This window comes from Bos indicus, chromosome 28 (assembly GCF_029378745.1).
Source record: "Bos indicus isolate NIAB-ARS_2022 breed Sahiwal x Tharparkar chromosome 28, NIAB-ARS_B.indTharparkar_mat_pri_1.0, whole genome shotgun sequence".
In the NCBI taxonomy this organism is placed as follows: domain Eukaryota; kingdom Metazoa; phylum Chordata; class Mammalia; order Artiodactyla; family Bovidae; genus Bos; species Bos indicus.
Window position 1 is genome coordinate 339066 of NC_091787.1, and position 18106 is coordinate 357171.

The following is an 18106-nucleotide window of genomic DNA, read 5'->3' on the forward strand; positions in this document are numbered from 1 at the left end:
GTCCCAGGGGAATGCCAGGCTACTGCTCTGACCTCTGAAGAGAGTAAGATGAGAAACGAGCCAGAACTGGAGAACATGAAGCAAAAAAATCCCTTTCTTCTCTCCTCTCCATTTCTCTTCAATATTCTTTTCTTTCCCACACCATTTCCCTTGGTTTATCCCTTTAGCAAAATCTAAATGGAAACCAGCTATCAAGGGCATCTGAGGATTCAGTTTGCAAGTCCCAGCAACAGCATCACAGCTCAAGAATAGAAGGGCAGCCATAGACATATGACAAAAGGCAACAAAGGACTTGTAGCTTATGATGCAAAAAGAGAGATTCATTTTACTTCTATCCTCACTTAGAGTGTGTAAATCTCTCTATAACTGGACATGCAAGTGCACCTTACGACTCTTCACTCTTCAGGTCATTGTTAGTTTAGACGTACTTGATTCATCAGAAGAGTTATAAGCCAAATGTGACACAGGGTGGTTGTCACCCTTAAGATCTCTCTATGGAAATGTACCTGATATCATATATATCATGTTATATATATAAAACATGATATATATATATATATATATATATATATATATATATTCCACTACAAGAAGTACATTAAATCAAATATTTGATCAATTGCACATACTAGATTACAAACAGCTTTCAAAAAGAAAAACCAGTATCTAGCAAGAAATAATATTAAGAATTTTTTAAAAAGATATAAACATTTCAAAAAATACTATGCTTCAGAATTGGGAAAACTATTTTTGGAGCTAAAATCGCCCATATTCTGAAATTTTGTTCCAATCTACTAATTTGTTTAATTCCTTCAGAGTCACTTTCATGGAATATGTATTTTAAGCAGAACCATCTTTCAAAATACAGTAATTAGGCCTTGGTCAGGATATTTTTAGCATATAGAAAAATAATAATTTTAATTTTAACATCAATAATATCTAATTCAGTGTTTCTTTGTTAGTTTTTATTTTTTTAGGTCATTAAATAATATTTAGCTGAGAAACATATGAATTAAAAAGCAGTGGGCAAACATGGAAAACACTAATTTTATCGCAATTTTATCTGTGTCATTGTATGTGATTTTAGACAAATCCATCAAAACTCTGTGGCTTTAATTTCATCCATAGTACTTATTTTAAAAGACCAGGACTTGGACAGCAGTAGAGTTGCTTTTTTTTTTTTTTTTTCCCTGTTAGGCTTACAATATCCAAGACTTCCCTGATAGCTCAATTGGTAAAAAAAAAAAAAAAAAATCGACATACAATGCAGGAGACCTGGGATCCATCCCTGGGTTGGGAAGATCTCCTGGAGAAGGAAAAGGCTATTCACTCCAGTATTCTGGCCTGCAGAATTCCATGGACTGCAAAGTCCATGGGGTCACAAAGAGTTGGACACAACTGAACGACTTTCACTTTCATTTTACAATATCCATGATTATGCTAATAGAATAAAAAAAATGCTATTACCATGTCTCAAGAGTGCTGTCTCTGAATGTTTCTCACCATGCACCCTTCCTCTTTATGACCATGACCATTTCCTAGTTTAATATTATAAGATTCACCATCATTAAATGTACCCAAAGGGAACAGTTTCTCAATTCAGTTCAGTCACTCACTTGTGTCCGACTATTTGCAACCCCATGGACTTCATCACTCCAGGCTTTCCTGTCCATCATCAACTCCTGGAGCTTACTCAAATTCATGTCCATTGCATTGGTAATGCCATCCAACCATCTCATTTTATTTCAGTCCCTTCTCCTCCAGCCTTCAATCTTGATCAGGGTCTTTTCCAATGAGACGGTTCTTCACATCAGATTGGCCAAAGTATTGGAGTTTCAGCTTCAGCATCTGTGCTTCCAATGAATATGCAGGACTGATTTCCTTTAGGATGTACTGGTTGGATCTCCTTGAAGTCCAAGGGACTCTCAAGAGTCTTCTCCAACACCACAGTTCAAAAGAATTAATTCTTCAGTGCTCACCTTTCTTTATAGTCCAACTCTCACATCCATACATTACTAGTGGAAAAACCATAGCTTTGACTAGGCAGACCTTTGTTGGCAAAGTACTGTCTCTGTTTTTAATATGCTGTCTAGGTTGGTCATAGCTTTTCTTCCAAGGACCAAGTGTCTTTTAATTTCATGGCTGTATCACCATCTGTAGTGATTTTGAAGCATCCAAAAATAAAGTCAGCCACTGTTTCCACTGTTTCTCCATCTATTTGCCATGAAGTAATGGGACCAGATGCCATGATCTTAGTTTTCTGAATGTTGAACTTTATGCCATCTTTTTCACTCTCCTCTTTTACTTTCATCAAAAGACTCTTTAGTTCTTCTTCGCTTTCTGCCATAAAGGTGGTGTCATCTGCATATCTGAGGTCATTGATATTTCTCCCAGCAATCTTGAATCCAGCTTGTTCTTCATCCAACCCAGCATTTCTCATGATGTACTCTGCATAGAAGTTCAAGTAACAGGGTGACAATATGCACCATCATTAAATCTACCCAAAGGGAACAATCTTTACACATTCAAATATGAGGCAGCAATTTCTTTATCTTTAATTACAAGATGCAATGATGTTTTAATAGAAAAAATACATTAAAATAGTTTAAAATAGGTATGAATTCAATGACATTTCTATTATATATATATATATTTTTTTTTAAGAAGCAAAAATATGATAAAAAATCAATTAGGCCTTTATTGTATCATGTTTTTTTTTTTTTTTTTTTTTTTTTTTTGACTGCACTATGAAGCTTGTGGGATCTTAGTTTCCATACCAGTGACTGAACCTCTGCTCTGGGCAGTGAAAGCACAGAGTCCTGTCCTCTGGACTGCCAGAGGATTCCCAACTGCATCATCCATTTATTTATTCATTCATTTTTATTTTTAGAAAATTATATAATCTTTATTAATATTTTATACTTCCCATCTTTTGTTTTACTTTTTAAAATTTTGTATCAAACATTTTAGCTTTATTTATTTATTTATTTATTTATTTATTTATTTATTTAATTTAGGTATACACGTGTTCCCCATCCTGAACCCCCCTCCCTCCTCCCTCCCTGTACCATCCCACTGGGTCATCCCAGTGTACCAAGCCCCTAGCTTCCTGTATCATGCATCGAACCTGGACTGGCAGTTCATTTCATATATGATATTAAACATGTTTCAATGCCATTCTCCTAAATCATCCCACCCTCTCCCTCTCCCACAGAGTCCGAAAGACTGTTCTATACATATGTGTCTCTTTTGCTGTCTCGCTTACAGGGTTATGGTTACCATCTTTCTAAATTTCATATATATGTGTTAGTATACTGTACTGGTGTTTTTCTTTCTGGCTTACTTCACTCTGTATAATAGGCTCCAGTTTCATCCACCTCATTAGAACTGATTCAAATGTATTCTTTTTAATGGCTGAGTAATACTCCACTGTGTATATGTACCACAGCTTTCTTAGCCATTCATCTGCGGATGGACATCCAGGTTGCTTCTATGTCCTGGCTATTATAAACAGTGCTGCGATGAACATTGGGGTACATGTGTCTCTTTCAATTCTGGTTCGCTTTGTGTGTATGCCCAGCAGTGGGATTACTGGGTCATAAGGCAGTTCTATTTCCAGGTTTTTAAGGAATCTCCACACTGTTCTCCATAGTAGCTGTATTAGTTTGCATTCCTGCCAACAATGTGAGAGGGTTCCCTTTTCTCCACACCCTCTCCAGCATTTATTGCTTATAGACTTTTGGATTGCAGCCATTCTGACTGGTGTGAAATGGTACCTCATAGTGGTTTTGATTTGCATTTTCTTAATAATGAGTGACGTGGAGCATCTTTTCATGTGTTTGTTAGCCATCTGTATGTCTTCTTTGGAGAAATGTCTATTTAGTTCTTTGGCCCATTTTTTGATTGGGTCGTTTATTTTTCTGGAATTGAGCTGTAGGAGTTGCTTGTATATTTTTGAGATTAGTTGTTTGTAAGTTACTTCATTTGCTATTATTTTCTCCCATTCTGAAGGCTGTTTTTTCACCTTGCTTATGGTTTCCTTTGTTGTGCAGAAGCTTTTAAGTTTAATTAGGTCCCATTTGTTTATTTTTTCTTTTATTTCCAATATTCTGGGAGGTGGGTCATAAAGGATCCTGGTGTGATTTATGTAAGAGAGTGTTTTGCCTATATTCTCCTCTAGGAGTTTTATAGTTTCTGGTCTTACGTTGAGATCTTTAATCCATTTTGAGTTTATTTTTGTGTATGGTGTTAGAAAGTGTTCTAGTTTCATTCTTTTACAGGTAGTTGACCAGTTTTCCCAGCACCGCTTGTTAAAGAGATTGTCTTTAATCCATTGTATATTCTTGCCTCCTTTGTCAAAGATAAGGTGTCCATAGGTGCATGGATTTATTTCTGGGCTTTCTATTTTGTTCCATTGATCTATATTTCTGTCTTTGTGCCAGTACCATACTGTCTTGATGACTGTACTGTGGCTTTGTAGTAAAGCCTGAAGTCAGGCAGGTTGATTCCTCCAGTTCCATTCTTATTTCTCAAGATTGCTTTGGCTATTTGAGATATTTTGTATTTCCATACAAATTGTGAAATTGTTTGTTCTAGCTCTGTGAAAAATACTGTTGGAAGCTTCATAGGGATTGCATTGAATCTGTAGATTGCTTTCGATAGTATACTCATTTTTACTATATTAATTCTTCCAATCCATGAATATGGTATATTTCTCCATCTATTAGTGTCCTCTTTGATTTCTTTCACCAGTGTTTTATAGTTTTCTACATATAGGTCTTTAGTTTCTTTAGGTAGATATATTCCTAAGTATTTTATTCTTTTCGATGCAATGGTGAATGGAATTGTTTCCTTAATTTCTCTTTCTATTTTCTCATTATTAGTGTATAGGAATGCAAGGTATTTCTGTGTGTTGATTTTATATCCTGCAACTTTACTATATTCATTGATTAGCTCTAGTAATTTTCTGGTGGAGTCTTTAGGGTTTTCTATGTAGAGGATCATATCATCTGCAAATAGTGAGAGTTTTACTTCTTTTCCATTTTGGATTCCATTTTTCTATTTTTTTTTTCCTGCTCTGATTGCTGTGGCCAAAACTATGTTGAATAGTAGTGGTGAAAGTGGGCACCCTTCTCTTGTTCCTGACTCTAGGTGAAATGCTTTCATTTTTTCACCATTTAGAATAATGTTTGCTGTGGGTGTGTCATGTACAGCTTTTATTATGTTGAGGTATGTTCCTTCTATTCCTGCTTTCTGGAGAGTTCTTATAATAAATGGAAGTTGAATTTTGTCAAAGGCTTTCTCTGCATCTATTGAGATAATCATATGGCTTTTATTTTTCAATTTGTTAATGTGGTGTATTACATTGATTGATTTGTGGATATTGCAGAATCCTTCATCCCTGGGATAAAGCCCATTTGGTCATGGTGTATATTTTTAATGTGTTGTTTGATTCTGATTACTAGAATTTTGTTAAGGATTTTTGCATCTATGTTCATCAGTGATTTGGCCTGTAGTTTTCTTTTTTTGTGGTATCTTTGTCAGGTTTTGGTATTAGGGTGATGGTGAGCGACTGAACTGAACTGATCCACTTTATTACTCTTCAGTTCAGTTCAGTTCAGTTCATTTCAGTCGCTCAGTTGTGTCCGACTCTTTGCGACCCCATGAATCTGCATATCTGAGGTTATTGATATTTCTCCCAGCAATCTTGATTCCAGCTGTGCTTCTTCCAGCCCAGTCTTTCTAATGATGTACTCTGTGTATAAGTTGAATAAGGAGGGTGACAATTATTACTGTTTTAACTCCTCAATTACCATTTTATTAATCATATATATGTATTTTTTTTTTCCTTCTAAGCACAGTATTGGATTTAGTGTCTGATTCATTTCTGATTCAAGATTTTTCATCATGGTCATTGAGAATAATTAAGCTGCTTATATTCTCCTTTGTTTTTTATCTCCACCAGGGATTGTCATTCATTCATTTTAACTATAATGCTCATATTTTTTAAATTGTATGAAACAAAATTACTATTGAAGCTTATTTATATTTACTGTGTTTCTAATTGTATTATTTTCATTTTCACTTACATTAAATGTATAGTCTACTGTAGAAAATTACAAAGATTTATATTTATTATTAATTAATCTCCATTTATGTGTTTCAATGTATCATTTATATTATCTCTCATAGAGCAGAAAACATGCCACAATTTTCTTGTTAATCATAAGAAGCAGAAATATACCTTCTTTGTCCAGATTCATGATTAAATGCCCAGATATATTTTTAAAAAATGCTCTCTAAGGAAAATATATATCTATATATATATTTTTTCTTCCTATATACATATCACATACATATATCACATAGTGAAATCTGTAATGATTTAGAGAATGAAACTATTCAGTTAGTCAGTCACTCAAAGACTAGTATCCAACTCTTTGAAACCTCTGGACTGCAGATGCTAGGCTTCCCTGTCCATCATCAACTCCCGAAGCTTGCTCAAATTCATGTCCATCATGTCAATGATGCCTTCCAAATATGACATTCTCTGACGTCCCCTTCTCCTCCTGCCCTCAATCTTTCCCAGAATCAGGGTCTTTTCCAAAGAGTCAGTTCTTCACATCAGGTGGCCCAAATATTGAAATTTCAACTTTAGTATCAGTCCTTGAAATGAATATTCAGAACTGATTTCCTTTAGGATGGGCTGGTTGTGTCTCCTTGCAGTCCAAGGAACTCTCAAGAGTATTCTCCAACACCACAGTTCAAAAGCATGAATTCTTCAGCGCTCAGCTTTGTTTATGGTGTAACTCTCACATCCAACATGACTACTTGGAAAACCATAGCTTTTACTAGATGGACCTTTGTCAGTAAAATAATGGCTGTGCTTTTTAATATCTAGGTTGGTAATTCAGATGGGTATATATTTCCTTTTCTCCTTTGCCAAAGCTTCTCTTATTTTCTCAGCTATTTGTAAGGACTCATCAGACAACCATTTTGCCTTTTTGCATTTCTTTTTTTGGGGGGATGGTCTTGATCACTGCCTCCTGTATGATGTCATGAACCTCTGTCCTTAGTTATTCAGGCACTCTGTCTATCAGATCTAATCCCTTGAAGCTACTTCTCACTTCTACTCTATAATCATAATGGATTTGATTTAGGTCATACCTGAAGGGTCTAGTGATTTTCCCTACTTTCTTTAATTTAAGTCTGAATTTGGCAATAAGGAGTTCATGATCTGAAGAAAGTTTTCCTCAGCGATCAATACAAAGAAATAGAGGAAAGCAATAGAATGGAAAAGACTACTGATCTCTTCAAGAAAATTAGAGAAACCAGGGGAATATTTCACACAAAGATGGGCTCAATAAAGGACAAGAAATGGTATGGACCTAACAGAAGCAGAAGATATTAGGAAGAGGTGGAAAGAATACACAGAATTATTATCCAAAAAATCTTCATGACCAGATAACCACGATGGTGTGATCACTCACCTAGAGCCAGATATCCTGGGATGTGAAGTCAAGTGGGCCTTTGGAAGCATCACTATGAACAAAGCTAGTGGGATGATGGAATTACAGTTGAGCTATTTCAAATCCTAAAAGATGATGCTGTGAAGGTGCTGCACTAAATAAGTCAGCACACTTAGAAAACTCAGCATTGGCCACAGGACTGGAAAAGGTCAGCTTTCATTCCAATCTCAAAGAAAGGCAATGCCAAAGAATGCTCAAACTACCACACAATTGCACCAATCTCACATGCTAGCAAAGTAATGCTCAAAATTCTCGAAGCCAGGCTTCAATAGTATGTGAACTGTGAACTTCCAGATGTTCAAGCTGGATTTAGAAGAGGCAGAGCAACCAGGGGTCAAATTCTCAACATCCTTTGCAATATCAGAAAAGCAAGAGAATTCCAGAAAAACATATACTCCTGCTTTATTGACCATGCAAAAACCTTTGATTGTGTGTATCACAACAAACTTTGGAAAATTCCTAAAGAGATGGAAATACCAGACCACCTGACCTGTCTCTTGAGAAATCTGTATGCACGTCAAGAAGCAACAGAACTGTACATGGAACAACAGACTGGTTCCAAATAGGAAAAGGAGTATGTCGAGGCTATATATTGTCATCCTGATTATTTAACATATGTGCAGAGTACATCATGAGAAATGCTGAGCTGGCTGAAGCACAGTCTGGAATCAAGATTGCTGGGAAAAAATCAATAACCTCAGATGTGCAGATGGCACCGCCCTTGTGGTAGAAAATGAAGAAGAACTAAAAAGCCTCTTGTTGATAGTGAAAAAGGAGAGTGAAAAAGTTGGCTTAAAACTCAACATTCAGAAAACGAAGATCATGGCATCCGGTCCCATCACTTCATGGGAAATAGATGGAGAATTAGTCAAAACAGTGTCCGACTTTATTTTGGGGGCTCCAAATCTCTGCAGATGGTGACTGCAGCAATGAAATTAAAAGATGTTTCCTCCCTGGAAGAAAAGTTATGACCAACCTGGACAACATATTAAAAAGCAGAGACATTACTTTGTCAACAAACATCCGTCTAGTCAAGACTATGGTTTTTCCAGTAGTCACTTATGGATGTGAGAGTTGGACAATAAGGAAAGCTGAGTGCCGAAGAATTGATGCTTTTGAATTGTGGTGTTGGAGAAGGCTCTTGAGAGTCCCTTGGACTGCAAGGAAATCCAACCAGTCCATCCTAAAGGAAACCAGTTCTGAATATTCATTGGAAGAACAGATGCTGAAGCTGAAATTCCAATACTTTGGCCACCTGATGTGAAGAGCTGACTCATTGGAAAAGACACTGATACTCTGAAAGATTGAGGGCAGGAAGAGAAGGGTATGACAGAGGATGAGACAGTTGGATGGCATTACCAACTCTATGGACATGAGTTTGAATAAGTTCCCAAAGTTGGTGATGGAGAGGGAAGCCTGGCGTGCTGCATTCCATGGGGTCACAAAGAGTCAGACACAACTGAGTGACTGAATGAACTGAGGTTGGTCATAGCTTTTCTTTCAAGGACCAAGTATTTTTTTTTCATGGCTTCAGTCACCATCTTCAGTGACTTTGGAGCTCAAGAAAATAAACTGTCACTGTTTCCATGGTTTCCACAGCTATTTGCAATGAAGTGATGGGACTGGATGCCATGATCTTTGTTTTATGAATGTTGGTTTTAAGCCATGTTTTTCACTCTCCTCTTTCACTTTCAGTGAAAATACACCTTTGGTTTCTTATATGACTCAATAGATGGTGTAAGAATAGCTTGACTATATATATATATATATATATATATATGTATGTATAAAGAATCACTTCAAATCAGAAATAACCCTAACGATGAACAAAATGAGTTCCAATGTTAAAAATATTAAGCAAGAAAAACTTTATTCTATTAATTTTGCCATCATCAATGGAGTGGCTTAAGAGATGGCATTTACATTGAAAATTACCATCAGTCTCTCATTTTAACTCCCAAAGTTACCTATTGTCAACTAGGTTAATGCTGCCATTTCATCTACAAATAAGTCTGCATCAATGAAAAATTGATTGGTCTTTCTATGAAGGAAATGGAAAATTTTATTCTAGCCATGTTGAGGATTATAACCCAGGATCAATCTCTCATAAAACTCTAAGAACCATTTTGCCTAGTAGCAGTCAAAGGAAAGTTATTTAAATTTTTAAGACAGAGAATGCTGTATTTGTTGTTGTTGTTTAGTAGCTAAGTCATGTCTGACTCTTTGCAGCCCCATGGACTGTAGCCCACCAGACTCCTGTGTCCATGAAACTTTCCACACAAGAGTACTGGAGTGTGTTGCCATTTCCTTCTCCAGGAAAACTTTCTGATCCAGGGACCAAATGTGTGTCTTCTGTGTTGGCAGGAGGCTTCTTTACCACTTGATTACTAGGGAGGCCCCAGGCTGAACATTAAATGATGTATAACTGAGTGTACACAATCCAGATTCAAGTAAGTAATGGGTCATCAGTCAACTTGGCCCCATATGGGATCAAGAACAAATCTTATCTTTTAAGAAATTGTCTTGCTGATGCTGGGAGAATGTAGCTCTTTATGGTTGAATGGGTACCTCTGCTAATAGGGGACTTTTGTTTGATGTATAATGTGGACAAACATTGCACAGTAAAGGGGAGAAAGGAGGCCAAAGACTAGAGAAATATTTTTGTCTAAAATTTCTTGTCTTTCCATAAAGCATGAATTTTATTTCACAACTGTTTTAGCCACACAAAGTTTGGATAAGTAGAATTGCCCTTCCAAAGTGCCTAAAAATATAAATTTTCTCTATTATCCATATGAACAAATTATCTCCTAAAATTCTGGAATGCTAGAAGACTTCTCTGTAAGAGTTAGTTTAAAAATATGTTAATATTGGTTTACTTACCATAAATTACTAATTCATAAGAATATTTCAATCTGATCTGAAGTCTATCCACTTTTTAGAGATTTCCTTTGCTCCCTCATCTTGGATCAGCAAGCCTCAGTAAAATACTTAACATCAGATAAACACTTCTGGGGCTTCCCAGGTGCTAGGTGGTAAAAAATTCATCTGCCAGTGCAGAAGACATTAGATACATGAGTTCAATCCCTGGGTGAAAAAGATCCCCTGGAGAAGGGCATGCAAACCCACTTTAGCATTTTTGCCTGGGGAATGCCATGTATAGAGGACCCTGGTGGGCTATACTCCATGGTTTGCAGAGAGTTGGACATGACTGAAGCAACTTAGCACACACACATAAACACTTCTAGAGGGAAGCTGGTTATGGCAGTGACAGTCAATGTGTAAAACATGAAATAACAATTTATGAAAGATTAGTATGGTTATATTATGTAAAGATTAGTCTTGTTATATTATGAAATTTTAGTTATAAAATGGGAATTGTTCCCTCGAGTAGGAAATGGCAAGTTGCTCCAGGATTTTTGCATGGAAAACTCCATAGATAGAGGGGCCTGGGCTATAAATATGTAGTCCATGTGGTCACAAAGAGTCAGACATGACTCAGAGTGACTAACACTTTCACTTCTCTTTCACTTAGTGACTAAACAACAGCAACATCAGAGGCATACACATAAGCATTCTATGAACACAAATTGTAATTGTGAGGAATTCATTACAACAGCTTTGAAATATTTTCATATTATTCCTTGAAGTTTGTTATTTCCTCAATTTCTAATGAACATATTTACTCTCATAATAATATCACACATTTTTTAATTTAATTTTTTAACTTTACAATACTGTATTGGTTTTGCCATATATCAACATGATATCACACATTTAAACTTAGAAGCTTCACTTTCAGAAATGCATCATTCTTCCCCTACTTGTTTCAGTTACAGAGTATTAAGTATTTCTCTAGAAACAGTTGCTCTACCACCTTAGGAATAAGTTTAGAGCATCACAAAGGAATATCACCATAAGGCTCTTCATTGTGTAGTTCCTAAGGGAAAAGACAAGTAGCTTTTCAAAACTTACATAGCTGCATTTAGTCCTTGAACTTTTGTCCTTGGAGACATGCAAAGCAATCTTCCATGGTAGTTGGTCCATAAGGATGACCAAATGTTGCATTATCAATCTCTAGTATATGAGGTACCCTGGAGTTCTCAGGATGAGAGGCAAGACTTACTTTGCTCTGCCTACATAAATCCCTTTTTTAGACATAAATTCAGAGTAAATTTTACAATTGATTAGGTCCTGGAGACAATTTATATGTAGATTTACTTCTTTTTATCAAATAAAACAAAATGATTGCATAATATTTTAAAAAATTACTTCAAAGAAAACAAATATCATATGATAGAAATTTTCCACTGAAATGGTTTTCATATCTTATTTTTGAGCAAAATGTGAAGTTGAAATACTTATAGACAGGTAATATTGGAAAAAAGTGTCTTCCAATTAATTTTTAATTAATTTAATTTCCCCATCAACTTTTGCTTCAGGGAAGTATTATTCAAAAAATTGGAAAGTTTTGGTAAGAATGAAAAAATTGAGGATATTATCAGCTGAACATGCATACGGATACCATTTAGACTTTAAGTAATGCCAGGATTTGTGGACTCAGAAGTACAAAGTTGATATAATCAGGATCTGCAAGTACTATGAATATTTTAGATACATAAGTTTGGAAAAAATTTAATTTTCAATGGTCAAGTTCAGAAAACACCATATCATTTGCAGATTAATGCTAATATAGAATCTATTAATTTAATGTGGTCTATTAAAGTCCACTAAGATTGAAATTTATATTTCAATATATTTATATTCTGAGAACAGAATATTTTCATTTAACTTTATTTCTCTCTTGAAATATTTCATCTTAAACATTTTTTTTCCAAAATTTTCCCTATTTTTAATGTGTTATTCTTAGTATTTTTTGAAATCCTTTTCTAGCTCCACCATGTAAATGTCCTATGATCCTGTTTGTATTCTGTGGTTTCTTGTAGTGTGAACAAAAGTTTCATAGAAACTAAAGATGATGCTACTTTTCACAAGAGAGGGCTTCACTTTCTCTTTAAAAAGGCATGAAAGATGACAGGATGACTGTGTTTATCCAACTATTAATTGAGCTGGGACTGATCTGTTTGAATTCAGACCTCATTTTTCTTCCATTCTGTCCTTGTTCGGGAGTAGAATTCCGGTGATGTTGACTGGGAAGTGGGCCCCTCTCTCTTGCCATCTCTCTCTCTCTCTCTCTCTCTCTCTCTCTCTCTCTCTCTCTCTCTCCATCTCTCTCTCTCTGTCTCTCTTCAGCCCTCAAACACTGCAGAAAATGCAATTTTAGCATTTTGGAGGTGTCAACTTGAGCCTCCTGCCCTACACAACTTCATGTCACAGCGAATCTTGAAGTGGCTGCTGGCCTTGTGGTGATGCAGGCCTCTTGCCTCTGGTGAACGAGAGACCAAGAGAGATTCCACCTTGTCTTTCCAGTTCAGTATGAATCTACAGAGTCTGATCCCCTCATGCTTCAGAAAGAAACACCCAGCACCTCTGTGCCTGACTTAAAGCAGGGTCCAAACCTGGAAACTGTTTTGGGAGGAGACCTGCGCTCCCTCTGTCGCTGGTTCTTCCCTCCAGGAGGATGTGGTGTCTTCTGAGCAGCACAAGACAGCAGGCGCGTCCAGTCTGCCTCTGTGGCCCAGAACCGGCTCCTTAGAGTCTTCTGCCCACTGGCCCATCCCATTTCCTGTGGGGAGAAACAGCTGTGTGCTTAGGCTTCCGAAGCCCAGTTCGTCTTGTCATCCCCTCTGACTGCAGAAAGCTCCACTGTTTTCTCTTTTCTCCCAGAGCAGTCACAGGACACAGGTCAGAGTCAGGAGTGTTATCACAATACTTAATATTTGCACTGTTTGGGGCAATATCAAAAGTTTCTCTCTGTTCCTCACAAGTTCTCCACTTACTTCTGTCATTATATGGACCATCCTAAACAATATCTCTCTATGCTCAGTTTCTCTGTCGTGTCCAACTCTTTGTGACCACTTGAACTGTAGTCCACCAGGCTCCTCTGTTCATGGGATTTTTCCAGGAAAGAATACTGGAGTGGGTTGCCATTCCCTCCTCCAGGGGATCTTCCTGACCTAGAGATCAAACCTGTGTCTCTGCATCTTCTGGGTCTCCTGCACTGGCAGGCAGATTCTTTACCACTGAACCACCTGGGTAGCCCTATCTATCTATGTGTGTGTGTGTGCCCATTCACTCAGTTGTGTCTGACTCCATGTGACTCCATGGACTGTAGCCTGCCAGGCTCCTCTGTTCATAGGATTTTTCCAGGAGGAGTACCTGAGTGGGTTGCCATTTCCTCCTCCAGGGGATCTCCCCGAACCAGTGATCGAAACTGTGTCTTCTGCACCCCATGGTCTCATGCACTGGATGTAGACTTTTTATCACTGCACTACCTGAGAGGCCCCGTATCTATCTATAGATGGTGTTAGTTGCTCAGTCGTGTCTGACTCTTTGTGACCCCATGGACTGTAGCCCGCCAGGCATCTCTGTCCATGGAATTCTCCAGGAAGGAATACTGGAGTGGATTGCTATTCCCTTCTCCAGTGGATATTCCCAACCCCAGGATTGAACCTAGGTCTCATGCATTGCAGGCAGATTCTTTACCATGTGAGCCACCAGGGAAGCTCCATCTATCTATACCTATCACCTGTTTTCTGTCTGTTCATTTACTTATTTGGTCTCAGGGCTTACTCAGGCACAGAACATTGCTAATGTTCCACGAGGAAATACAAACTTCTATAGTGAAACCTGGCTCCTGCCAATGCAGATGACACAGGTTTAATCCCTGGGCTGGGACAATCCCTTGGAGAAGGAAATGGCAACTCACTCCAGTGTTCCTGCCTAGAAAATTCCATGGACAGAGGAGCCTGGCAGGTTACAGTCCATGGGGTCACAAAGCTGTACATGACTGAGCACACAGGCACACATGCATAGTGAAACCTGTGAATATCTGCTGAAAGCACCACAGTTTTCCCTGAACACTTGTGGAACCTATCATGTACCCCAACACTGCATTTTCAAGTGTGTTTGCATCAGTCAGACAAAAAGCAGCTCACGTCTCTAAGGTTACAGCTCCCTAAGTTTTAAACCATTTCAGTTCTCTTTTCCTGAATAACTATTCACTTTTATCAACAGATAACATTTGTACCTTATCTTTACTTTTCTACTCATTTTTATTTAAATCCTGCTTTTTTTTTTTTTGCCAGTCACAATTTCTTTATTTTTTTTTATTTATTTATTTTTATTTTATTTTATTTTAAAACTTTACATAATTGTATTAGTTTTGCCAAATATCAAAATGAATCCGCCACAGGTATACATGTGTTCCCCATCCTGAACCCTCCTCCCTCCTCCCTCCCCATACCATCCCTTTGGGTCGTCCCAGTGCACTAGCCCCAAGCATCCAGTATCGTGCATCGAACCTGGACTGGCAACTCGTTTCTTACATGATATTTTACATGTTTGAATGACATTAAATCCTGTTTTAATCACATCCATCCATCCAGAAGTAAAAGTGCTCTCTCATTTCATAAAAACTGCTCCCTGTGTTTTTCATTTTGACACATGCCCAGCATATAGAAGGCATTCATGAAAAATACAAATTTGTAAAAATAGTTAATCACGCATGTATCCCTTACCTATAAATACCAATTGCAATTGCTACACTGGTTTTACTTCTAGCTCTTTCATCTATATATAGACATAGGATTCATATGGCATGTAGTACTTATGTCTAATTTTTTCCTCTTAACTAATTTATGTTGCTAATGACACAGATATAAATCTCCCATACATGGAAATGCTTTCTTTAAAAAAAAAAAACATTTTTATAAATTAAAAATAAATGTATACATATATTTATTTATGAATAATAAGTACATAATATTTTACAGTATGCAAGACACATTCATGCTTTCCCAAATTTTGAGATCTTATATTAGGTCACATTCATCTTAGAATAGTCTACAAGCTCTGTTCAGTATACTATATCACATAATCCTTTTTTCAAATATTTTGATTCTTATTATTTAACATCTGAGATCCTTGAATTTGACTGAATTATACAACTTTTCATATTCTTTCTCTCTTGTAGGATTTCACTTCTTAACAATGCTAATCTGTTTCTATATTTATAACTGTATAACTAACAAGCATATATATATATATATATATTATATATATATATTTACACATCTATGGACAAAACTCTAAAGTGGTATGTTTATTTTCTCTCTATAAGTAAACAAATTGTTTTTAGCAAATTTAAATATCTTGTTTACTATTATGGAATTAAGACATACTATCCTTTCATGTGTATTGAAGTCTCTTTTTCCCATCTCATGCTCAACTTCAGAAAGATTGAAGGTTATTGAAACAATATATACACTGTAGGTTTGGGGATGTGTCATTGTGTTTTGTTTACTTGCCTGTTAAACACTTTTTTTTTTTCAAATTTTATTTTTAAACTTTACAATATTGTATTAGTTTTGCCAAATATCGAAATGAATCCACCACAGGTATACCTGCGTTCCCCATCCTGAACCCTCCACCCTCCTCCTTCCCCTCCCCTCCCTCTGGGTCGTCCCAGTGCAACTCAAAACCTGTGGGACACTTTAAAAGCAGTCCTAAGGGGAAAGTTCATAGCAATACAGGCATACCTCAAGAAACAAGAAAAAAGTCAAATAAATAACCTAACCCTACACCTAAAGCAACTAGAAAAGGAAGAAATGAAGAACCCCAGGGTTAGTAGAAGGAAAGAAATCTTAAAAATTAGGGCAGAAATAAATGCAAAAGAAACAAAAGAGACCATAGCAAAAATCAACAAAGCCAAAAGCTGGTTCTTTGAAAGGATAAATAAAATTGACAAACCATTAGCCAGACTCATCAGGAAACAAAGGGAGAAAAATCAAATCAATAAAATTAGAAATGAAAATGGAGAGATCACAACAGACAACACAGAAATACTAAGGATCATAAGAGAGTACTATCAACAATTATATGCCAATAAAATGGACAACGTGGAAGAAATGGACAAATTCTTAGAAAAGTACAACTTTCCAAAACTGGACCAGGAAGAAATAGAAAATCTTAACAGACCCATCACAAGCACAGAAATTGAAACTGTAATCAAAAATCTTCCAGCAAACAAAAGCCCAGGTCCAGACAGCTTCACAGCTGAATTCTACCAAAAATTTAGAGAAGAGCTAACACCTATCCTGCTCAAACTCTTCCAGAAAATTGCAGAGGAAGGTAAACTTCCAAACTCATTCTATGAGGCCACCATCACCCTAATACCAAAACCTGACAAAGATCCCACAAAAAAAGAAAACTACAGGCCAATATCACTGATGAATATAGATGCAAAAATCCTTAACAAAATTCTAGCAATCAGAATCCAACAACACATTAAAAAGATCATACACCATGACCAAGTGGGCTTTATCCCAGGGATGCAAGGATTCTTCAATATCCGCAAATCAATCAATGTTATACACCACATTAACAAATTGAAAAACAAAAACCATATGATTATCTCAATAGATGCAGAGAAAGCCTTTGACAAAATTCAACATCCATTTATGATAAGAACTCTCCAGAAAGCAGGAATAGAAGGAACATACCTCAACATAATAAAAGCTATATATGACAAACCCACAGCAAACATTATCCTCAATGGTGAAAAATTGTTAAACACTTTGGATTCACCTTTGACTCCTCCCTCCCTTACCATCTTGCCAGGTCCCTCATCAGTATATGTATTTTATTTGTCTTCTCACAATTTTCACCATGGCAGCACTGGTCTAATGTGCCATCAACTCTTGGCTAAATTGTTGTGCAGTCCCCTGCCTGGATTTCTGCCTTCCATTTTGCCATTCTATGGTGTATGCCTGAACCAATAGTTTAGGCAGAGCGAGTTTCTTAAATTGTAATTTGGATCATGTCACTTTTCTGTCTGACTCCCTCTGTGTCTTTTCTTCACTCAAACTCTAAGCCTGTACATATACAGACATGATCTAGACCTCTTTTCCTCTCTGGAAACATCTGTTTCACCTCTCTTTCCCTCTTTATTCCAGTTCTGATCTTTTTGTTATTTCTTGAACATCCTAGGAGATCTTTTCTTCCCAGAAAATCTTCCTTTAGAAATTTTTATGCTATGAGGATCTTACATCTATTGTTTTTTCTCTTAACCAATGTATCTGACTAGTGACACAGGTTCAGTTCTTCCTATCATGTCAAACATCTTTTTCTCAAAAGAAAGAAAAAGAAATCTTAATCTTTTTTCAAGCCTTGTGGGTGATTTTCATGAACTATCTCTTGAATATGTCCCCTTCTTTGTATTACTCTTCTTATCTATTTCAGAATAGCTTTTTCCTAATTTGTTCTTTTATTTTCCAAAATGTTGGTAACAGTGATATCCCAGGAAATTTCTTAAAGAATGCTATTTGCACATCACTGATACTCTCATTTATTAGCCATTGAGAGGTTGTAAAATGTGTTACACTGTTATTAAAGGCCTTCATATATATGGCAGTAAATAGCTTGCTAGACTTCTTTTCTACAGCTTTTGTTTTAGAATT